Source organism: Pelodiscus sinensis, chromosome 6 (genome assembly GCF_049634645.1).
Source record: "Pelodiscus sinensis isolate JC-2024 chromosome 6, ASM4963464v1, whole genome shotgun sequence".
In the NCBI taxonomy this organism is placed as follows: Eukaryota; Metazoa; Chordata; order Testudines; family Trionychidae; genus Pelodiscus; species Pelodiscus sinensis.
This window is the reverse complement of record NC_134716.1, coordinates 21273553-21296757: the sequence shown is the minus strand read 5'-3', so window position 1 is coordinate 21296757 and position 23205 is coordinate 21273553. Positions and strand designations below refer to the sequence as shown.

General features: G+C 40.2%; 1 protein-coding gene and 1 long non-coding RNA gene across 2 annotated transcripts in view; one reads left to right on the top strand and one right to left on the bottom strand.

Annotated features, from left to right (window-relative positions):
- BNC2 (basonuclin zinc finger protein 2) overlaps positions 1 to 1789 on the bottom strand; it is a 520080-nt gene extending 518291 nt beyond the window's left edge. The window contains exon 1 of the mRNA XM_075931529.1: positions 1768 to 1789. The gene's annotated coding sequence lies outside the window, so the exon portion shown is untranslated. The remainder of the gene's footprint in view (positions 1 to 1767) is intronic.
- Positions 1 to 20860, top strand: part of LOC106732877 (uncharacterized) — a 69084-nt gene extending 48224 nt beyond the window's left edge. The window contains exons 2-3 of the long non-coding RNA XR_012904622.1: positions 14306 to 14445; positions 18201 to 20860. This is a non-coding gene — a long non-coding RNA (uncharacterized LOC106732877). The remainder of the gene's footprint in view (positions 1 to 14305; positions 14446 to 18200) is intronic.
- The last annotated feature ends 2345 nt before the right edge of the window (positions 20861 to 23205 follow it).

Below are 23205 nucleotides of genomic sequence, written 5' to 3'. Positions count from 1 at the left end.
TTTAAAGGTATTGACATGCTACTAATACTATTTTGCACTTAATTTTTTTTGGAGTTTGGGAAGCATCAATAAAAATAACTCTTTTCAGCTGTACTGCAGAGTAAGTTCTACATTATTAACTCCAGTAAAACTTTGGTTGCCTTTAGTATGAGCTTTGACTTAAGAAGTACAGGATCTGACTCTAAACTGCTATTACTGGAGTTTCAACTTATAAACAGTGAATAGTCCTGTGGCATCTTAGAGAGAGAGAGAGAGAGAGAGTATATATATATATATATATATATACATATACACACACACACACACACACACACACACATATACATATATATCTCATGAGCATTTGTGGGTAAAACCCATTTCATCAGATGAGTTGAAGGGGAAATAACAGCAAAAGGCATTTACCGGTCAATTGTAGATCCATGTTAATGAGACTAATTAAGTGGGCTGGCTATATATCATTCATAGCTTTTTGGAAATGTGAATGTTAAAGGCAGAAGAAATTGTCTTTGTAATACATTAACCAGTTAATGTCTCTATTCAAACCCAGGGTAACAGTATCACATTTGCAAATGAATTTCAGCTCTGCGGCCTCTCTCTGTAATTAGGTTTCAATTTATGTAATATAACTATGAGGCATTAAAAATTCAAATAATAAAACATAGATCTCAAATCTTTTAAACCCACCTTTTGTATCACACATGCTATGGGTGAGTAAGAGACACGTCCAGTGATGTGGGCTAGAATGTTTTCACCTTAGCACTTTTCCTGGAGTCTCCCCCTACTGTATTTTACCTCTAATGAAACATTTGAGCAATATACGTGCAAATAAATAGAAATGTCGGAAACTGACACACAAATGCAGACATGTCTTCTCACATACCTCCCATTTGACAGGATGACAGACTAAAGAGTATTTTGAATTCAAACTACATATAAAACTTCAAAGTGGAATGACCAAAGTCACTCTAATCAATTTAAAGTCCTTTAGGAAATGGTACATGATCTCTCTTGATACTTTGAAGAGTCAATGATGCCATTCATGCACAAGAAAAGCAGTTACAGTAAATAAATGTTATTTTGATTTGGTTGTACAGTTCACCTCACAAATAGTTCACCTCAGATATGGGACATGAGTCAGTACAAATTATATATTACCCCATGGTTAAGATGAAGGGGCCAAACTAATTAATAGATAAGTTCTTTTCTATGCTATTAATTTTCTATTCCTTACCTGTTCTTATGAGTTAAAAAACATCTTTAGAGGAGCTTACTTAAGCAGGTAAGAGATTAGAGTAAACATCTAAGAAGATATGCTGCTATTTTTAAGGGGTCAAGGAAAAAAAAGTTAATAGCTTGGGGAGAAGTATTATTAACCCACAAACTCCAACAACTCACTTTTCAACAAGAAGTCAACACTCCAGTCGTCAGTACAAGTCAACTCCCTCACCAAGATGCACATAGAATGTCAGTAGGAAGAATCTTTGGAGGAATCACAGAAGGAACAGTGTCCCTTGATTTTCTATGTATTTATTTATTGTGGCATTAAGGGAGAAACTACTGGTAACTTGTCTTTTTTCCTCACAAATGCAAGTCTTATTGATAATACACACACTACACACACATATATTCTGCTTCTTACTAAAACAGACTCTTACTAAGTTTCCATGAGAAGTCTGGTAACATATTTATTACTCCTCCTGTTACTCTGTTTGCTTAAAAAATGCAATAATCCACTCCCAAAGAACAATTTTAAAATATACCAACCTCTTTTCCTTCTCAGAACACACAACACAACCAGTCACTGAAATTTCCTAAGAACAGCAAAGACCTTTCCTTCAACTGACCCAACAGCCACTTGGTGAAGCAGTAAACCCACCTTGTTATTAAATGCTTTCACCTGTAAAGGTGCTAGAATGTCAGCACAATCTCCTGGGAATACTGAAAAAGTTGTTGGGGGTAAGGGTAGTGTTATAAATTGAAAAATCTCAAAGTGTAACCACTTGAATTAGTTCTCTAAAATGTTGTAAGTGTATTATACAGCAGCAAGAGACTGCTTCCAGGATCCAGGCTGTGTTTTGCTAGCTGTAATACAGAAATGTAGGAGATTCACATTCCTGCCTTGAGGAACTTACGCAAATCACAAAATATAGACTGCAAGCAATGACAAGTGAACCTCTAGGTATCTGTTACTAACTACTAGGAAAGCTCTTACTGAAATGCTGTAGAACACAGCTGAATTAATTAGTGATGCAAGCTTGGCTACAAGGTATACTAGTACTTCACAATATTGCATTATCTTCCATCTGAGGATCTAAATAAGCTTTTCATGTGTTGAGTAATTCTCTCAGTAATTCTATAGGGGAGGCAGTATTATTATCCCTATTTTAAAGTTAACAGGTTACCCACATGTCTAAAGGCAAAGAGTGTAGCAAAGCTTGGCTAGTAATGCAACTCTTCTGAATGGGATGTAGTTAGGAGGCCATGCTAACTCTCCTAATGTAGCCTCTTTCTTCTGCTTGCAGATATTTGTAGGGTAAAAAGATGACCTCTAGTCAGATGGACTTTGGTTTAGTTTAGGAAACCAGACTACTTAGTTATTGGATTAAACAGTGTATTAAACACATAAGTAAAAATATATCCTCTTATTGGTAATACAGATTATTATTTCAAATTATGGTTGAACACTGACAATAAAATTGGTGATACATTGAATTCAGAGTATGTATTGTTCCTACAGCAAAGATGTTACCATCTATTAGGCACAAGAGTACAGAACAAACCATATACCACTATATTTTTAAATGTTATAGGTAAGACTGGTAGTACCTTCTATTATTAAGATTGTCTGACACTTACCATTATAATACTCTCTTTTCATTTGCTTATAACATTGTCAAACTTTATCCATTTTCCATGCCGGTTGCCTTATTTTTTTTTGGAAAATTTCAGACAAAACAGTTCAGCTGTTTCTGAGGAAAAAAAGGCAGAGAAAATTATCTTGTTTTGCCCAGGTTAATATTTTCTAGCAATTTATTGAGTATATGTCTGAATTGAACTGTTTTTCAAAGATTTTTAACTTGACCTCATTTGGGCAAATTTTCACAGAACAAGATGAACCTGGGTAACCCCCTTCCCTGACAAATTAAGTTTGCATTAGAATTTAAAGCCTGGCAAGTTATGAGCAACTGAAAATAAGAGTCCTAGAGTCAAGAAATATTGGACAGCTTTAAGTATAGGATGAGCTAGTAGCTCTGATTGTAAAAGAGTTCAGCACCCACATGATACCTCTCTGCCTGATAAGGGTCACCTCATAGCTAGTTCTCTGTTATGGGCTGATAGAGATTTTTTTTTTTTTTTTTTTTTGTAATTTAATGTTGGAGTTGGTAGAAGAAAATTGCTACCTTTTGGCCCTCAGATACTTGTTAATATTAAGTTATGCTAAATTATTTCCTCAGCACAAAATTAACAGAGAAGCATTCAAAACAAGAGGTTTTTATGCACTAAATTATTAAATGAACAACACATTCAATACTTCATCATTTTATAGTGAATTCAATAAATGTTTCTGGTTTTGAATGTTTTCCAAGTATCTTCTGCTGCTGCACAATCAAACGTTGCTTTGCTGTAAAAACAGGGCAGGAGACAGTGTGAGATCTCATTGTGAAACAGGGCTCCAAAGTACTATAACATGCTAAATTACTCCATTAATTTGATCTTTGGTTAACTGAAAATCCTGGTTATAACAAAAGATTGATTAAATTCTTTGCCACAATCTGCACCACATAATTCTTCATCCAAGCAGCTTTATTTGAAAGCTTTTAGAGAAAAACAGTATTGTAGTGTATGCGTGTGGCCTTGTAATGAACTGTTGCTATCTGCTGAGTAGTCTGGAGTGTATGTTTCAATTGTTTTGGCATATTTTTTGTTGTGAAAATACATACTTTTGTTCTTCAAAACAGAAACTCTGAGAACTTGTTACGTTTCTCACCTTACTGATTAATCTTTGTCAACCTGCCCTGTGGGCACAACAGCATATTATCAATGATGACAAGCTGATAGTAGTACCAAAGTGGAAAAAAGTAAGGCCAGATCCATACTGTCAGAGAAAATTGATGCAAGACACACAACTCCAGCTACATGAATTGCACAGCTGGACATACCTTTCATCGATTTTCTGGAGTGGCCTCACACCGGAAGGTCAACGGGAAAAACTCTCTCCCTTTAACTTCTCTTACTCCTCACAACTGCTATATTATACTGCAAGGAGTTCTGGAGTTGATGGGGGCACCCTCAGCATTCGACTTAGTGGGTCCTTACCAGACACCGCTAAATCAAATGCAGGAAGATTGACCTCGGGAGTGTCCATCACCTGCTTAGTGTAGACATGATGACCTTAGTCAGTACACTAAGTACAGTCTGGGTCTGAAACAAATACAGCAGAAAGCCCGTTTAAGTATAAAGTTGTATGCAAAGAAGCACATTGTATGTGCTCAAACTACTATGAGGAAAAACAACAAGGAGTCCAGTGGCACCACAAAAACTTAGGCCATAATAAAATTGTTCATCTTTAAGGTGTCACCGGACTCTTTATTGTTTTTTGCTGAAATAGACTAACATGGCTACCTCTGAAACCTGCTATGAGAAAAGATAATCAAGTATGGCATGATTCCTTAATAAATATACAACTAAATATTGTTAAACCACTGCAACAAAATGTGAGGAGCTGGAAGTGGTTAGCAAAGTAATCATGGAAAAGGCACCAGTATAGAATATTATTTCATTTCCAACAAATGCCAAGGGTTAGCTTCTATAAACATATCCTTAAAGTATGGCAGTTATTATTTTTATTTCTAGTATGTTTCAATATCACCTTTTTTGGAGCCTGAGGGAGGAGAATGAAATATATACACAAAGTGAAGGGTGCTTATTTTACATTAATTTCTAAAGGAAAAGCTACAATCACACTTTGAACAAATACAGAGAATGCGTAACACTGATGGTTTTATGTTTTCTTGAAATTAAAAATAAGGTTACAAAAGTATGGGGGTGGTGAAAAGGAACAGAGCCAATATAAATTATCTAACTTGTATCAACCAAGTTACAAAAATAAAGCTAAACAAAACATCAAGTAGATTTCAAGACAACATTTAAGAGCACAGTATATAGTTTTTTCCCATCTATTTAAAAAAAGTCACTTTGAACGCAAAGCAAAAATACAGAAACTACAAACAGAGTCTTGTATGAAGAGACCAGATTATATAATACAATAAGCATTCTGTCAAATTTAGGTACCAAGTTTGGTAATTTTGGAGTGTAGTCACCATTTCAGTATCACATATGTATTATGGTTGTGGGAGGTTCCCATACAAACAGAAGACAAATAAAGTTGTAAAGTTGAAATACCTGCTTGACTAAAAGAGAGCATTGGGGTTTTGGAAGGAAAACATGTAAAAGTTCTACATTTACACATACTTAAGCATTACACAGAAAACAAAAATAAAAAAATCTTTCCCTCCCCCAAAAGACAAATATTTCTAAAATTTCCAATTGATTCAGTTTTCTGTTCATTTCAAAATAGATGATGAAAATTTAGGAGATGAAAACAATAGAATCAAATACACAACGAAATGTTTAAATTCATTGTGTCTATGAAGGTTGTGTCTTTTAGCCATAAATTAGAAAATAATCATGTTCTTTTGTAAAGAGGTGAAGAATTACTTTTAAAAAATCTCCATTCAATTAATGACAAATTTTTGAAAGGTGGATTGCATAAATATCAGCTATCTGTGCTCCATAAGTATCTTCAAGCCCAAAATATAGTCTGAACATGAGTGTGCTTCAGATATAGGGGAGAAATATCAGAATAGCCCATAGTTGGGCAAAGACCAGCCCACAGTTCGGATCTGGTCTGCCAGGGTTAGCCCCTGGTGGACCCCCATGCTGCTGGATTTATTTGCACCTCTGCAGGTACAGGGAGATCCTTGGCTTTTTCTTTTGTTCATCAGTTGTGCTAGTCCTTGTTTGAAGGAAAGACTAGGAATTATGGGCCTCCTCAAAGAAGTAAGTTTTAAGGAGAGATTTGAACAAGGAGAGGACGAACCAAAGCAGAGCAGGAGGATGCATGGAAAACAGAGCAGAGGTGTAAGTGGGAGGAGTGATGAGTAAGTGCTTAGGAAGACTGAGAGAGACTAGGGGCAAGTGCAAAGATAGAAGAGAGGAAAACAGGAACCAAAATATGTAGGGCCTTAAAGGAAAAGACAAAGAGTTTAATGTGGCAGTGAAAGGAAACTGGTTAAAGGATTTGACGAGCAGTGTTCATGGTTGCAGCACCAGGCAAAAGTGTGTGACTTCAGTTTGGATAAACTGAAAGGGATGACTGGGAGATTCAAGAGGGTAGGGAAAGAAATGCTACAATAGCTTACATGAGAAACAAAGCACAGCTTGTACGAGATTAATAAACTTCATTAATAAAGAATTAAAGAAGGTGTGATGGGGTGTGCATATCCCAAACTGAGACAGAAGGGGTTAATACCCTGTGGGCAGAGGAAGTCTGCCCTTCCACCCAGACTGGGCATGCTCCAAATGCTGGAGCAGTATAACAGGGAGCAGCTCAGCTCAGTTTGGGTTGGACACTGGAGAAGAAGACACGTCAGCCAGAGGCCTGGACAATGGGATCCAGAGACCTGGAAGACCGCCCCAAGCTGCCAGTGCCAGAGAAGCCCCAGGGAGAGGCTGTGGCTGGAGAACCTGGAGACCACGTGGAATGTCCCTGTGCCAGCTGTGGTAGGAAGTGATCCAGAGAGGATTCGGGACTGGTATCGCCCACCAGAGCAAGCTCGGCGTGTTGCAGTTGGATTCCCCAGTGAGCAAGTGGTGGAACACTTTGCCACTCACAGGTCCATGGATTGGTGCCCAGTGGAGTAGGGTGGGCCCAGATCCCCCAATTGGGGCTATTGCCCCAAACTATTGACTCTGACCATTGGGCTGTGCTGCCCTGAACTGAGGGCTACCCCTGTTGATTCTAGCCATTCGCCTGTGCTGCCCTGAACCAAGGGATGCCCTAATGACTCTGGTCACTGGGCTATGTTGCCCTGAACTGAGGGCTATCCTCATTGACTCCTTTTGCTATGGACTCTAGCCATTAGGCTGTGTTGCCCTGTACCGAGAGCTGTTACCATTGATTCCTTTCGCTATTGACTTTATCCCTTAGGCTGTACTGCCCTGGACTGAGGGCTGTCAATACAGACTGATAGAGGTTGCTGATGACCTGGCAACCGATCAGATGGGTACCTGTACTTCAAGGGATGGAGTGTGCATATGCTGCTACAGGAGGGCAATGTAATTTAATGTAAATAAATCTTGGTTGATGGAAAATAGATCCTGTCAAAGTAAGCTGATATCTCTTTCTGATGAGATTTTTGTTGATAATGGCAATTGTGATGTAAGAGTGTTGATGTAATATACTTAGACGTCTGTAAAGGAGTTTGACTTGGTATGGCATAAAGTTTTGATTAAAAGAATCTAGAAGAGTATAAGTAAATAGTACGAAATTCAGCAAAGTACTCAACTTAAGAAGGAATAAGTGTGAGTTAGTATAATACTGTTGCAAAAAAAGCAAACAATGTTCTGTGATGTATTAGCAGGAGTATTATAAGTAAGACCAGGGGCAGCCCGTGGCTATCGGCCGACTCGGCCATCACCTAGGGTGCCGCCTTCAACGGTGCCCAATGACGAAACCACGGGGCACCCGGGATGCCTGATGATGGCGTCACCCTATTGACGGTCCATTGGCGGCCATGCAGGCGGGGGCGCTGATCGCGCATTCCGCCCGCCTGGGCGCCAGCTGCCATAGCCTGCCTTAGGCTGCTCCTGAGTAAGACTCAAGAAGTCATTCTTCCACTGTGCTCAGCTCTGATTAAGCCTCAGCTGGAATATCGTGTCTTGTTTTGTGTACCACATTTCAGGAAAGATTGGACAAACTGGAAAAAGTTCAGAGAAGGGCAAAAAAAATTATTAAAGAGCTAGAAAAGATGAAGGAAGGATTGAAAAAACTGAGTTTGTCAAATCTGGAAAAGAGAAGACTGAGAGCAGACATGATAACAGTTTTTAAGTACTTAAAAGGTTGCTACAAGGAGGAAGAGGGAGAAAAATTGTTCTCCTTAACCTCTGAGGATAGAACAAGAAGCAATGGGCTTAAACTGCAGCAAGAGAGGTTTAGTTTGGACAATAAGAAAAACTTCCCAATTATCGGGGTGATTGGGCACTGAAATAAATTGTCTAAAGAGGTTCTGGAAGTTTCATCCTTGGAGGTTTTTAAGAGCAGGTGAGAAAAACACACAGGGATGGTCTAAATCAGGGGTCTCAAAGTCATTACCTGTGGGCCATCTACAATTGAAGCATATTTGCAATCGGGTCTGGAAGTCCCAGCGGGTGGAGGGAATCCTATGTCCACTGCTGGAATCCTATGTCCAGTTTTCAATCCCACAATACCAGAAGGATGTTATTAAATGGGAGAGGGTTAAAGAAAAATTAAAAGAAAACATGCTTTAATGAAAGGCTCAAGGAGCTCAAACTATTTAGCTTAACAAAGAGAAGGTTAAGGGCTAACTTGGACACAGTCTATACCAGTGGTGGTCATCTTGCAGCCTACACACAGAAGGCAGCCAGACAGGTTGCTTACCTTACATCTGCAGATATGGCCACCCATGGCTGTAGTTTGCCATTCTGGGCTTACCCTGATGAGTTGTGCATGGCCCACAGGTTGACCTTCACTGATCTATAAGTATCTCCATGGGGAATAAATATTTAATAATGGATTCTTCAATCAAGCAGAGAAAGATATAACATGATCCAGTGACTGGAAGCTGAAAGTAGACATATTCAGACTGGAAATAAGGTTTAAAATTAATGGTGAGAGAAACTAGCCACTGGAACAATTTACAAAGAGTCCTAGAGGATTTGTATCATAATTGTCATAATAAAATTGACAGTGTTCTTTGTTATAGGTTATGGGAAAACTGAGGGATAGAGAAGTTAATAGTCACTCAGCAGGCCAGTAGCAACAGAATCCAGGTCTTCTAAGTCCCTGTACCATGCTTTCTAGGCTACACTGCCTCTCAAAAGGTGATGATTCAGTCTTCTCCTATGTAGTTTTGACCAGTCTTGCAAAGCTTCAATCTTGTCCCACTTTGGAAAATGAGCATATTCTTCTTTAATTATCTGGGTCACAATAGCTTTCTTCTCAGACCCATGTAGACTGACCTCCCAGTAATAGTAATCAATTCTGTAAATATGTTAATTATAAAAATTGTATGTTTTGAATGTTAAATGATATTTCTGGGCTGTACATGATCAAACACGATGGAGTTTCTGTACCAGGTGACCTCAGAGCAGGGAGGGGCTTTCCTCCTCAGAACGGTAAGCAAGATCCGGCACAGACCGGGATTTCCTGTCTTTTCCATGAGAACATTCCATTTACCTCAGAACTGGTCCCCACTGGGGAATCACATGGTACAGATCACCTCAGGGGTTTCCTGCCCCTGAGGCTTTATAAGAGCCATAAGCTGTGCTGTCCACCTGAGTGGCACTGGTGTGCATGGGTTGTCAGAACTCTCCATAAACCATCAAGGGTCCTGATCAGCTACAAACCAGTCACAGAGCAAAGTGGACATTCCATCCATCATTTACCATCAGCAACAGTATCATCAGCCTGTGGTCCTCTCCAGGGTTCCTACCACATCAGTGAGGATATGTCTACACTTGCAGCCTATTTCGGAATAGGGCTGCAAATGTAGGCATTCAGAATTGCAAATCAAGCCCGGTATTTAAATATCCCAGGCTTGATTTGCATCTTCCTGGCCGGGCACCATTTTTGAAATTTACAAGCCCGGAATAGCTGCCCGCATCTACACGCAGCAGTGAAACGGGCATTCGAAATAAAGCCTTATTTCGAACTACCCGTTAAACCTCATTGCAGGAGGAATAACAGGTAGTTTGAAATAGGGCTTTATTTCGAATGCCCATTTTGAATGTAGACATGGGCAGTTATTCCAGGCTTCTAAATTTCAAAAATGGCGCCCAGCCGGGAAGATGCAAATCAAGCGCGGGATATTTAAATCCTGGGCTTGATTTGCAATTCCGAATGCTTACATTTGCAGCCCTATTCCGAAATAGGTTGCAAGTGTAGACATACCCTGCGGGACTTCCCAGCATTCCTCCCAGCAGGCTCACAATCAGCCCAAACGTTGCAGGTCCTAGGCACCATGCCTCTGGCCACTCCAGTCCTAGAAAAATAGAGTATTTATTTATACTAGTGGGGTATAACTTACTGTTTACATTTCCATAGTCCAGTTAGGGCATTAAAAGAGCCTAGCAAATGTTGTTACTGTTCACTACCCCTGTTTTGTCATGATTACTAGGAGGGGCGGTCTGTGAGTAGCGGCGCCCTCGGCCGTCGCCAAAGGCGCCGCCTTCAATGGAGTGCCCGGGGCGCCCAATGATGACGTCACGCCATTGAAGGCCGTGCAGGCAGGGGTGCCGATCACGCGTTTCGCCTGGGGTGCCAGCTGCCGCAGCCCACCTCGGACCACCCCTGATTACTAGTTTGCCTTGGGTTTCGTCCATACTTTCCCTGACCTTGTATAAGAATTCTTAATATAGTTTCCTGCCATCCTCATTTCTTGCCCAGGGATCCAGTGAGGCTGTTGGCTACCCTGTATGTTTCAATTGCTCTGTGTCCAAAGCATGATGGAGGGGGAAACAAAACTGTGTTTTCTCAAAATATTCTGAATTGAATTTCAAAACTGAAACTGACTGCATCTGTGTTTGGTGTGGGAGGGAAAGGGAGAGAAAAAGCTCTGTGCTTCTTAAATAATCAAATTTGCAACAGTATGATGGTCCAGCAAGAATATACTCTGCCCATATACACTGTAGGCTATCAGCAATATATATTCAAGCTACTGTATTTTTATTTCCCCTTGTAGCTGCTAGTGTTGTAACTAGTTGTTGTTTGATCCATTTGTTTCAGTTCTGTGACCCAAGTAAATTCAATGCTGTATGTGGTGTACATGTTGACTGCATATCCTCTTGTCTCCTCAGCCTGCATTATAAGTATTTCCTGAATAGTGCAGACAGTATATTATTAGTCTGTGAAAAATAAAAAAAAAAGTTTTCAGCAGGAAAAGTACTTTGCACAAAAATGCTGACTAAAAACATAAATATACCAGAAATCACTTAAGACTTGTTAAAAGATCAGACATATACTGTAGAAGGCAGAGATGGCAAAAGCTCTACAAGAGAAGCTAGTCAGTATTTTTCTAGTGGTTTTATGCATAGTATCTTTAAACTGCCATGGAAATTCACCTACACCCTGACTAGAGCGTCACCCTGACTGTGGTGGCAGAGTTCATGGCTATCACATCACAAAACCTGAGGCTAGCCAGCTATCCAAAACATCACAGCAGGACAAGACTTCTTTGACAAAAGCCAGGGTCACATACAGTTAATAAAATAATTCTAGGTTACTAAATCCAGTAACTTTATAAATTAATTCTCATGAGATATTTGAATGACAAGATTCTGAGTATGATGGAGTTATTTGGTTGCAATTCCCATTTTATTTCTATTAACATAAACACCTTATAGTAAGAAACACATCCCTAAGTAGGATAAAGCTCTCTCCTACTGATTCCCTCATGATAGTAGCAGTGGGGAGACAACCTGGATTCTGAAGAAAAAAGAGGAAAAAGGACCAGCCCCTCAATACAGCTAGTTGGGAATTGAGAGGAGGACAGGTTAGTCCCAAGCTCCCTCCTCACTGTCTTTCACTAATGGTGGAGACCAGTTCAGCCCCCTTGTCTTTTCCCATTCAGTCTCAGAGGTAGGGAAGGAACAGGAATTGGTAAGTAACAACTCAAGAGACAGAAGGGGTAAAAAGAAGGACTTCTATTCAAACAACTTATCTGGCTCAGGGGTTACTAGCAACAAGCCTTCCTCATAGTGCCACAGCTGGGTTGTGTGGGGTAGTACCGGAGGGAACCATGACATGTTAAGATTCCTTTCAGAGGATATATTGGATAGTGTCACTTCAGTTACAGGATTTTACTTTACATTAAAAAAACCTACTGACTTCTTGATCTCGTCATACTATTAACTGAGAATTATCAACTTGCATCTAAAAGCCAGCTGCCATGACCTGAGCTTTTAAATTTTCTACTGCAGGCAGGGCTTCCACTGGTCTCACTCCTTCTATAAAGGGTGACCCTTTGAAAAGGGGCCTAAACTGTTGCAAAGTAAAGGGACGAGTCTCTGGTTACCAGAGGATGGCTAGTGGCTTTGTTGTTTTCCACCACTAGCTCTCACATTCCAGTTTTGACAGGTTAAGAAATGACACCTCCAATCAAATCATAATGTAGTGTTGTATTTTAATCATCCAAGACTAATCACCCTCTCCCAATGCTACTGAGTATGACTACGTTTATTTAATCTTCTGGCATTATATGTTTTCAGTGACTCACTCCCTTTTTCCAGATCCTCCTTAACCCTCAGCCCAGGACAACTTTCATACTTATCTTCTCCCACTGGTGGTCCATCTCCAACTCAAATGTAATCCCCTTATTTTACCGATTCCTCTCTGTGCTCTATCAACAGAGGACGTGACTTTGTTAAAGTTCTTGGAAAGCCTGGCTCTTTAACTCAAGTTTTAGAGACTTATGATTTTAGCTCTAGAACTGATTCAGTCTGTGGTGTCAACCAGGATGGCAGCCAACACATGCACAATGGTTGATTTCAATTATTTTACCCAGCTTACAAATGACTCTAGGACACGGAAGCGTCAGCTTGATAGAAGAGCTGCGATTTCTGCAATTTTATACAGTGAGGTTAACCCAGGATAGCCAAAGAGTGCAGGAATGATGGATAGGAGGAAGGTTCCAATACCCTCTTGATGCAACACAATCAGGTGCTTTTCCCTTGCAATAGAACAGAAACAGAACTCAGGTGAAATAGTCACAGAGGAAATTCTTAATGTGGGATGATGTAGCTCCAGTGTGTATACGCAAGACCATGTAGATTGCGCTTCATCATGTTGTCAAACGGGGCTTATCTAAAATATGGTCTGAATTCCATAGTCGTGAGTAGACTTCTAGCTGTATTCATTATTATGACTCCAGATCCCATTATTGTTGTATATTGGGTTGTAGATACAGATCTTGTTGTTATGGTAACTGAGTAGGTCACTGGGGTCAGCCCAGCTAATCTGGGCTTGTTCTAGTGAGTTCTGTGCTATGCAATAAAATGGACACTTGCACCTACTCCAGCTCTCTGCCTTTCCACTGATTTCTTCCTATGCTGTGAAACTCCCCACGACAAAACAATTATGGGATCAGGGCTCAATTGGGCTAGAAACTGTACACGAAATGAGTCACCAGTGTTTTATTTTTGACATGGGGTATATCTCTCCTGGTCCTTTTTTCCTTTAGAGTCTTTTTACTTCTTCATACTTGTAAAACTAAAGACAAATAAATACAGAAAAAATATATCAAAATGGAGGAGACTCAGGCTATATCTACACTGCAATGCTATTTCGGGATACTGGAGTACCCCAAAAGAGCTATCCTACATCTTAACAGCGAGCCCATTATTTTGGGCTTGCTATTCCAACATCCCTGTAAACATCATTCCAAGAAGGGTAAGAGATATTTTGGAATAGTGGGTTATTTCAAAATTTGGAGCCGTGCAGACAGCGCCAAATTACAAAATAAGATCAAAATAAGATACACAATTTGTGTAGCTCAAATTGCATATCTTATTTCGAGCTATCGTGCAGCATAGACGCACCCTCAGATTCCCAGAATCCCAGCTGCAAAAAAGATAAATTATCAGAGGGGTAGCCGTGTTAATCTGAATCTGCAAAAGCGGCGAGGAGTCCTGTGGCACCTTATAGACTAACCGAAGTGTTGGAGCATAAGCTTTAGTGGGCAAAGACCCACTTCATCAGATGGATGTACTGCATCTGACGACGTGGGTCTTTGCCCACGAAATCTTATGCCCCAACACTTCAGTTAATCTATAAGGTACCACAGGACTCCTCGGTGCTTTTTTTTTTTTTAAAGAGACTCATGGGAAAGGAGTGGAACTGTATTTTACATTTTGCTCCTCCATAGCTTTTTTGTGATTATTCTAGTTTACCCTTTTCACATTAGAAGGAATCACTGTGTTTTCAAAGATAAGAGGTTTCCACATCTTTCTGTGGGCAGGGAGGCAGGGTCTCATGTATAATGTGATTATGTCTTTGTCTACACAGGCAATTTCTGTTGAAGTGCATTTTGTCAACATACTGCTCTGTCTCCCTCCAAACTTAAGGTCATCTTCACCTCTGCTGAAAAGTGAGAAGAGGAGACATATGAATCCCATCTTCAGCACTAGAATTCTCATTTGCTTCGGGTATGTCTTCACTATGCTGTTTTTAGCGACACAGCTGTGTCACTAACGTCAGGCAGTGTAAACTTCCACCCTGCGTATTCTTTGTCCTCAGGAGAGCATTCCTACCGACAAAGCATGGTTTATACTTATACTTGCCCTGGCAAAGCTTTTGTGGTTCACGGAAAGGGAGTTTAAGGGAGCACCTGTGAACAACAAATTTGTCCCTCACTTGCCTGGGTAGACAAAGCTGAATCATTGCCAAAGTGCAAACTCAGCTCACACAACTTCTGGTGCCATAAAGGCCTAGCAGTCTGCAGCCTAGCTCTGAAAATGTCCAGCTTTCCTTTGACAAGTCCTATAGCTCAGTACTTTTTTCAATACAAAAATCCACTGCCCATTGAAAATTTAAAGATTAATAATACAATTAAATAATATCAAAATATAGAAATCACGCATATAACAGCATTAATAAGACTGAACTAGAATAGAATGTAGTAACGGGGAGAGAGACAGGGGAAGGGAATGCTACATAATTCTGGGATTCCTGAAGAATAACTTAAGTTATGCAGCATACAGCAGGTTAAAAAATTGTTATGTGTGCGCCAGCCAAAACCAATTACAACCTCGCCAACCTACCTTGGTATTAAAATTTAATTTAAACTCACTCTGCCCTTGCAAAATGGGGATTTTGCTTTGATCCACATGTCTGCTTTAGGAAACTAACTGCTTTATTTATAGCTGGCTGTAGTGATCATTCATTTAACTACAATATAACAATTAAAATAGGGGGTTGCCCAAATCGACCCTTATATGGTAGCAGGATTCCACTGTATATAGAGCTGTGTGTATAATATGTAAACTGTAGTAAGGCTGACAGATTTTTTTCCTTGATAGGTGGATCAAAACAGTTTAGAGTAAGGAAGGGATTTTCTATTATAGTCAGAGGAGGGAGAGAAAGACAGGAAAAACAAGTTATAATTCTTAGACGAGACATTATATTAATCTTTTGTAGGAAACAAAATTTAGGAGCATGATGTCATATGGGCAGTGATTAGGGGAAATATGCAATATGTTAATTGATGTTGATGAATCAATTCTGTTTCAACTGTAACTTCTTTTCTCTGCTGTCTAAGGAGAAAAATCTTAGCATTCTCCTATTCATAAAGACTTAGCAACATGATGTATTAGCTCAGACCATTAATTCAGCAACCAATTGCCTTCTTCTTCAAAGGAAACGGAACTCCTTTTAATGCACCTTATCAAGTGAAGGTTATAAGGGGAAAGATTCCTTATGTATCCATGTAGTGATCTGTCTAGATCAGTATATGATTTGATTACACTTATTTTAGCATGCAACTCTATAAAGGTTCTATTAGTCATAAAATTATCTAGTTTTTAATAAACGGTACAGTATTTGCCTCAATCACCTACAGCAGTGAGTTCCACATGCCTATTAATGTACTTTGTGAACTGTCAAATCCTCCTTTAACTTGATCTAAATGTATCCTTCGTTAATGTAAGTGTGATTATTAACTTCTTTTTAATGAAAGATATCTAAATGGGAATCATCAGACTGAATCAAACCCATAGTCCTATCTGCAGCAGTGTTTCAGAGAAATGTGCATAAGTATATTCTGCTCCCAACACTAGACTGTGACGGACCGGGCGTGTCTGGGCACAGCTGAGGGCGTCTGCTCAAGGCAAATTGCTCAAACTCGGGGCTCCTTACATCTTCTGACTGGAGGCCCTTCCCAAATAGGCCACAAACCAGTAGCACAGAGCGCTTCAGCTGCCTAGCTGGCCAGCCAGAAGCCTCACGAGCAAAACCCCTCAGGCATCCCTCAGGCACCTCAGCTCTTTCTGTGTCCCAATCAGCCTCGGGCCTAACACACAGGTGAGGAGTTATAGAACCCAATCTCACCTACCCCGAACAGGTTCTTCTGGTCCCAAGAAACCAGCTACTGTTCCCAGGTCAATTTACACTCTGGATCTTACCCAATCCTTTAGAATCTAAAATCTAAGGCTACGTCTAGACTGGCATGATTTTCCGCAAATGCTTTTAATGGAAAAGTTTTACGTTAAAAGCATTTGCGGTAAAGAGCATCTAGATTGACACGGACGCTTTTCCGCAAAAGCACTTTTTGTGGAAAAGCGTCCATGCCAATCTAGACGCGCTTTTCCGCAAAAAAGCCCCGATCACCATTTTCGCGATCGGGGCTTTTTTGCGCAAAACAAATCTGAGCTGTCTACATTGGCCCTTTTGCGCAAAAGCTTTGCGCAAAAGGGACTTTGCCAGAATGGGAGCAGCATAGTATTTCTGCAAGCAACACTGATTTCTTACAGTAAGAAGTCAGTGCTCTTGTGGAAATTTAAGCGGCCAGTGTAGACAGCTGGCAAGTTTTTCCGCAAAAGCAGCTGTTTTTGCGGAAAAACTTGCCAGTCTAGACACAGCCTAAAGGTTTATTCCTAAAAGAAAGAGACGCATGAGAGTAAGGCTGTTAAAGGATAATACATTACATGCATCGAATCACCCATTTCTCGATGCAGGCTCTTAGCAGAGATGTTATAAATTACTATTGTAAAAGTCTTTGGTATACAATCTATGTCAGGATGGGTCCATGGTTCTTTCCAGCTCATTGTTCCCTGCAAGGCTGCATCTGGGATCAGGAGCAAAACTGAAGACAAGATGGAGTGTGCCACATGGTACTTATATACCTCTCCAGGCATCTTCTTGGCTGCAGCAGGTCACCTGGTCAGTGGCCTATCCCTGTGTTCCATGCTGGTAGCCCTTAGGTGTCGGTCACATTCCTGAGATATGAATTGGTCACATTCCTGAGATATGTATTGGCACCTAGAGATTCATTGTCTCCCTGCTAATTAGCATAGACATAGGATGAGCTTTCCTTGCCCCTTTGCTCAGCCACAGACACAGAATTTTCTAGCATCCATACAGAGTACGTTTCTAACTCCAAATACAGATATTATACCGTTACATGAATAGCACATACAGAATCAGAACAGAAGCTTTCACGTGACACTTCACATGGCCCCCTTCATGCTCACTTTGGGGCAAACACCTCCCCTTCCCCCATGTGTGCAGGAGTGATCTGTCTGGTACCCTTAAAATCCAGTAACGTGACATAGGCCTCATCCTAATATCGAATAGTCAAGAGATTGTCTTAAACCCTGAAGCATGAGATTTAATATCCCTTCCAAAATTTGTGTTAATTTTAATTATTATAACTCTGGGTACTCTTGTTATCGTATATATATGTGTCCAATTCTGTTCTGAATCGTGGTAGGTTATTGGTCAGATCAAGCTGATAAGTAATTGGCCATTTACCAAATCAAGAGATTTTTCCACTAATTCTTAAAGAAACTTATAATAAGTCAAATTAAATTAGAATGAGAATTAGAATGCACTGAACACAATTTTAAAAGGGAAAAATTTATAAGTGTATTTTGCCAATTTTAGCTAGGGATTTTTTTCAAAATTGCGCTTGGTTTATTTAAACTTTTATGCTGTGAAAGCAAACATCATTCATGGTCATTACTTTGCAAAAGTGCTATGAAATGCATGGAGTGAATTACTGATATGAAACTCTCTCTAGGTAGTTAAATAGAGAGCCTTGCCCAAAGGAGCACAGAAAGAGATGGCTACAGCTGCCTCACATGGGTTAAGGGTATGGTGTACATTAAATACTCTCTTTTGTCTGGATGGAGACTTAGAGAAAATGATTAATTCAACCTGTCTAATGAGTTTCTTTATGTTGTAGAACAGCAGGACAAAAGGATGGCTGTAGGCACACACCAACCTGAACAAGTCTGTGCTTAGCATAGACAACAATACAACATGCAGTCATTGGAGAGATAAGGTGTGAGAGGGAATCTCTCTCTATAAATAAAAAAAAATCCAGCAGGACAACAGAATGATGTCATCACCCCAGCTGCATCCTCATGCCTCTGCTGCTGCCCACCTCCGTCCTCAGCCTCTGCATCATCCCTTCCAGGCATGGGCTGCTCCAGCTTCATGCCCAAAGGTCTGCACCACCACTGTGGGGGGCAGGGCTCTGCACCACCAGGGAGGAGTACTGACAAGAGAAGCTGCTGTCTTTCTATTGCTTTTGCCAACCTCCCCCTACCTTCTATTTACAGAGCTTAGTTTTTGCAGCAGCCAACTCAACTACCTTCTCCTTCGGGGGTGGAGGGGGTGCACACACTCAACCACTTTCTGGCTCCTCCCCCCTCCACTTCCCCTCTGGCTGCCTTATATCGCCCTCTGGCTAATGAGGTCTACAACTGCTTCCAATAGCCCTTCAAGCCTGGGCTTGCTCAGCTGTCTGTAATTGGCCTTTTCAGCCAGGCTGTAGTGGCAGAGCTCTGGCTTAGCCAGAAGTCTGTCATAATATATATATTTTAAGCAATCAAATTCATGTGTGTGTTTTGTTTCTATTGGTGGTGCACATCCCTGCCCCCCACTACCCCATGGGTGGTGCAGATAAGAAATGTCAACCTGCCCAAAAGAAAATTCAACCCACTCAAAGGTAGAAAATGTTAGAGGGAACACTGGTCACTAGCATCCCCATTCCAGTCTGGGAAAGTCTTCTGAGGATCAGATCTGGGCCAAAGCCTTTTACTCCCTTGTTCACACATGTTCTCCATTTATAGCACTGCCCCCCCCCCCCCTTCTAGCAGCCAGAGTTCTCTATTTATAACAAGCAGCTATGCTCAGGTCTCACTGCTTTCCCGCTCCTTCTCCTTTTCCTGTTGCTAGTTGCCATGCTGGGAAATATAATAATTTCCCTGCTCCAGGGCCAGCTCCCTAGGCAAAGAACTACAACTCCCAAGGTAGATTGGGCTCCTAGCTGCCATGCTCTGCACAGGCTCCCACGAAGCAAGAGAGAGAAAGATGAGGAAGTGAATGAGGTAGGGCTTAGAACTAAATAAAGTCTTCGGCCAAAGGTGTTCCAGAGCTTTTGACACTATGATAAATCTGCTACTGGAACTGGATGTCTGTTGATATAAAAGAGAGAGGATTGCCAGCGGCATGGCAGTCTTTTCATTTGAATGTTTCTCCCCTGTCCCCCCTCCCCTGTCCTAATGCCTTAATTTACTGACCTTCAGAGTATGCCAGGCCTGTTTTTGGAGTAGGGAAGGGAATACTGCTTAAAAACTGATATACAAGGAAAGGGGGCTATTTGGTTATTATATTATTGTGAGGTTGCTGAATGTTTTCTTTTCATATTGCTTATATTGATTTTTTTTAATAATTTTAAAATAGTTGTCGATATATAAAATAAGTGCCCATTGTTGTTTTATAAATCCATTTAAATAAATAAAACGGTAACTCAGACTGCTCTGGTATCAAACCATGATTGAGGGCTTACAACTCAAGAAAGTCTTTGGCCAGTTGGTCCCCTGGACTAGCTATTGGTCCAGGAAACTGGAAAACAATCCCTGAGGTTAGAGTTGTCTACTTGCCAAGACTGTCCTGAAGTCTCCTGGAATTAAAGATTAATCTTTAATTAAAGATTATGTCATGTGATGAAACCTCCAGGAATATGTCCAAGCAAAATAGGCAACCTTTTTTGTCCAGGCCCTTCCTTCACTGGTTAGTGACACACAGTAGAAGCCAGGAGGCTGTTTTAAAATGTGTAGATTCTTACTGGATTAAAGGAAGATGATAAGGCTCAGGCAAATCAGAAGGAATACCAGTAGTCTAGTACAACTGACAGATTCACCAAGATATCCTACTTGGTGCTCCTAAGAACCATGTGTTACAGGGAAAGAAAACATAATTTGCTTCTATCTCTGCATTCTTTGTCAAGGAAGGAAGTGGCATTTGTGAAATAGGTTTTAGAAACAAAGAACAGATTTCATGACATCTTCAGAATTGATATGCTGTGAATGTATATGACCAAAGTCAGCATGTACCTTATAAAGTAAAAACTACAGTATAAAAAGAGCAGCAGTGACTTTAATGACATTTCATCTTTTTTAATTTTTATATCTCAAAAACAAAATGATTAAATCACTCTTTTACTAGCCAGAATTTCACTATAAAATACAAAGCCATTTTACATTAACAAAAAGAGAGTAGTAAAAAATTGGTGGATTTTCCTTTTTTGTCTTCTTAAAATTTTAGAAATAACTAAACAGTGATGTGGATTTTTATTTATTGTTTAATATGGTTGAAGTCATTTCACACAGACTTTCCAGACTTATTTTTTTTACAGGTGTTTTTTGTAACCACGAGTCTAAATTGGCAAAAATAAAGGGATTAAATATAAATGTCTAACAATATTTAGTGGTATTTTTGAGCACTATAAACACTATCTATTACTATGATAGCTTATCAATGTTTTTATTCCAATACATATGTGTATACAGATAGATTGATAGCAATGCTTCTTACAGTTTAATAATTAAGGGTGTGTCTGCACTGCTACCCTAGTTCGAACTAGGGTGGCTAATGTAGGCATTTGAACTTGCAAATGAATCCTGGGATATTTAAATCCCAGGCCTCATTTGCAAATTCGAATGCCTACATTAGCCACCCTAGTTCAAACTAGGGTGGCAGTATAGACATACCATAATTGACCATAGTTTGACTATATGTAAAATAACTGTATATTCGATGTTCAGTGTTTGAACTTCTCAGTCTAGATGAGCTGTGGTCTGTGGTCATGTGATTTTGTATTTTCTGGCTAATCACCATTGTGAAATATAAATATATGAGCATGGGAAATGAACTATTTTCCTATCATTACAACATGTCTTCAGATATGATTTAAACACAGTCAACCTGTGAAACTCCTTGCCAGAGGATGCTGTGAAGGCCAAGACTGTAATAGGGTTAAAAGAGCTAGGTAAATTCATGTAGTACTCAGTCGTCAATGACTGTGAGCCAGGAGGGATATGGCCACTGTCTGCAATAATACCATGATGTTCAAAGGTGCTGAGCACTGACAGCTCTCACTGATTTCCAATGGGAATTGAAGGTATGCAACATTTCTGAAAAATCACATTATAAAAATTTACATATCAAATTGTAGTAATAAGAACATAAGGACGGACATCCTGGGTAAAACCAAAGGGCCATAAAGCCCCGTATCCTGTCCTTTGACAACGGCCAATGCCAGGTGCTCCAGCAGGAATGAACAGAACAGATGATCCATCCCCTGTTGCCCATTCCCAGCCTCTGGCAAACAGATGCTAGGGACAAACCTTGTACTATGATTCCTGGTGCGAGAGGAAAAAATGCACATAAAAGTATTTTTTTCTTCCCTCGCTGGTTCTCATGAGTAGTTCCAGAGGGCAGATTCTGCTTTTGGTGAAATCCCAGTTACTGGATTATTCTGGATTTATCATGGTGTAATGGAGAGCAGAATTTGTCCTCAGGAGATTATTCTGTAGCCTGCGGTCACAGAATTTGGCCCAGCTAATGGGGGGAGGGACGCTCAGGAATTATAGTTCTGCTGAGAAAAGTAATATGTTATGCACAGTACAGCGCATACAATGCATGACTACAATATGAAAGGGATATCAAATATCATTTACTATCTTTTTGTATTCCTAATGTAGAATGCAATAAAATTCAGGACTATTATTTGCAAAATAAAAATGGTGCCATTATTAACTGTTTGTCCTAAAACAAAACAAAAAGGGTGACATTTATGCCTATGCTGAGTACATATTTTAATCACTATTTAGATTGTCTATGGACTCTCAGAGGAAGATGCATTCCAGGAGAAGCTGATTGATGGAATTTTAGTTACAGCATAATTTCCCAGCTGTTCCAAAAGGGCATGTCATGGTGTATGTTTCACAACCGTTGAAAAGCAGTAAAATTAACTTATGAATGGTAATAGCCATATGGGCCCAATTCTGCATTGTGCTGAGTGCCCTGACCTGCCACTGATGCCTTTGGGAATTCAGGGGTACTAAGCATTTAATAGGGGGCACTCAGCGCCTCTCAGGATTAGGCTGAAAGCCAATAACATCAAACTGTTTCTGCAATCATTAAATTGAATGCAAGGCCCATCAGTATGAAACAGTGCCAATGGAAGTCTGCCATACAATGTCTGAATTGTGTCTGGGTGGTGCTTTTTTTGGTTTTTTTTATACTGACTTGTAAGGTCCTTTGGAGCAATGGGAATGTGAAAAGGCAGCTTGTTTCCTTCCTGTCCCCCTGGAGATGATTCGTAAGTGTAAAGTGCCATTACAATACTAGCAATTTTTAAACTTTTTTTTTGTAAAAAGACTTATGCTATTTTCCTCTTCAGAAATAAAATTTGTTCACCATAGGATTATAGAATTATATAACTGGGAGGGACCTCAAGAAGTCATCAAGATTAGACTCCTGCCCTCACAGAAGGACCATCTAGATCAGGGCTACTCAACTTTGGAAGGTCCAGGGGCCACAATGATACTCCAGCACATGCTGAGGGCCGCAACTTAAGTGTGGTTGCATATACATGCAGATATATGCAAATAACCTCTTTCATGCTGACAGGCATGAATGTAAAGTTAAGGCAAGACTACACAACACACAGGCCCCATTTAAGTCAGTTCTCCTGATTTGATAAAATGCAATATTTATCAGATTTCCATCCACATGACCTTTAATGAGCATTGACAGTCCAGGAATTTAATTACTAAAACACATATCAGAAGACCATTATATTGACTACTTTTTTGTTTTGGCTCTCACCCACAGGCCACGTGTTGAACCCCACATAAACCCAAACCGCATGGAGGGCACAAACAAACGGGCTGTGG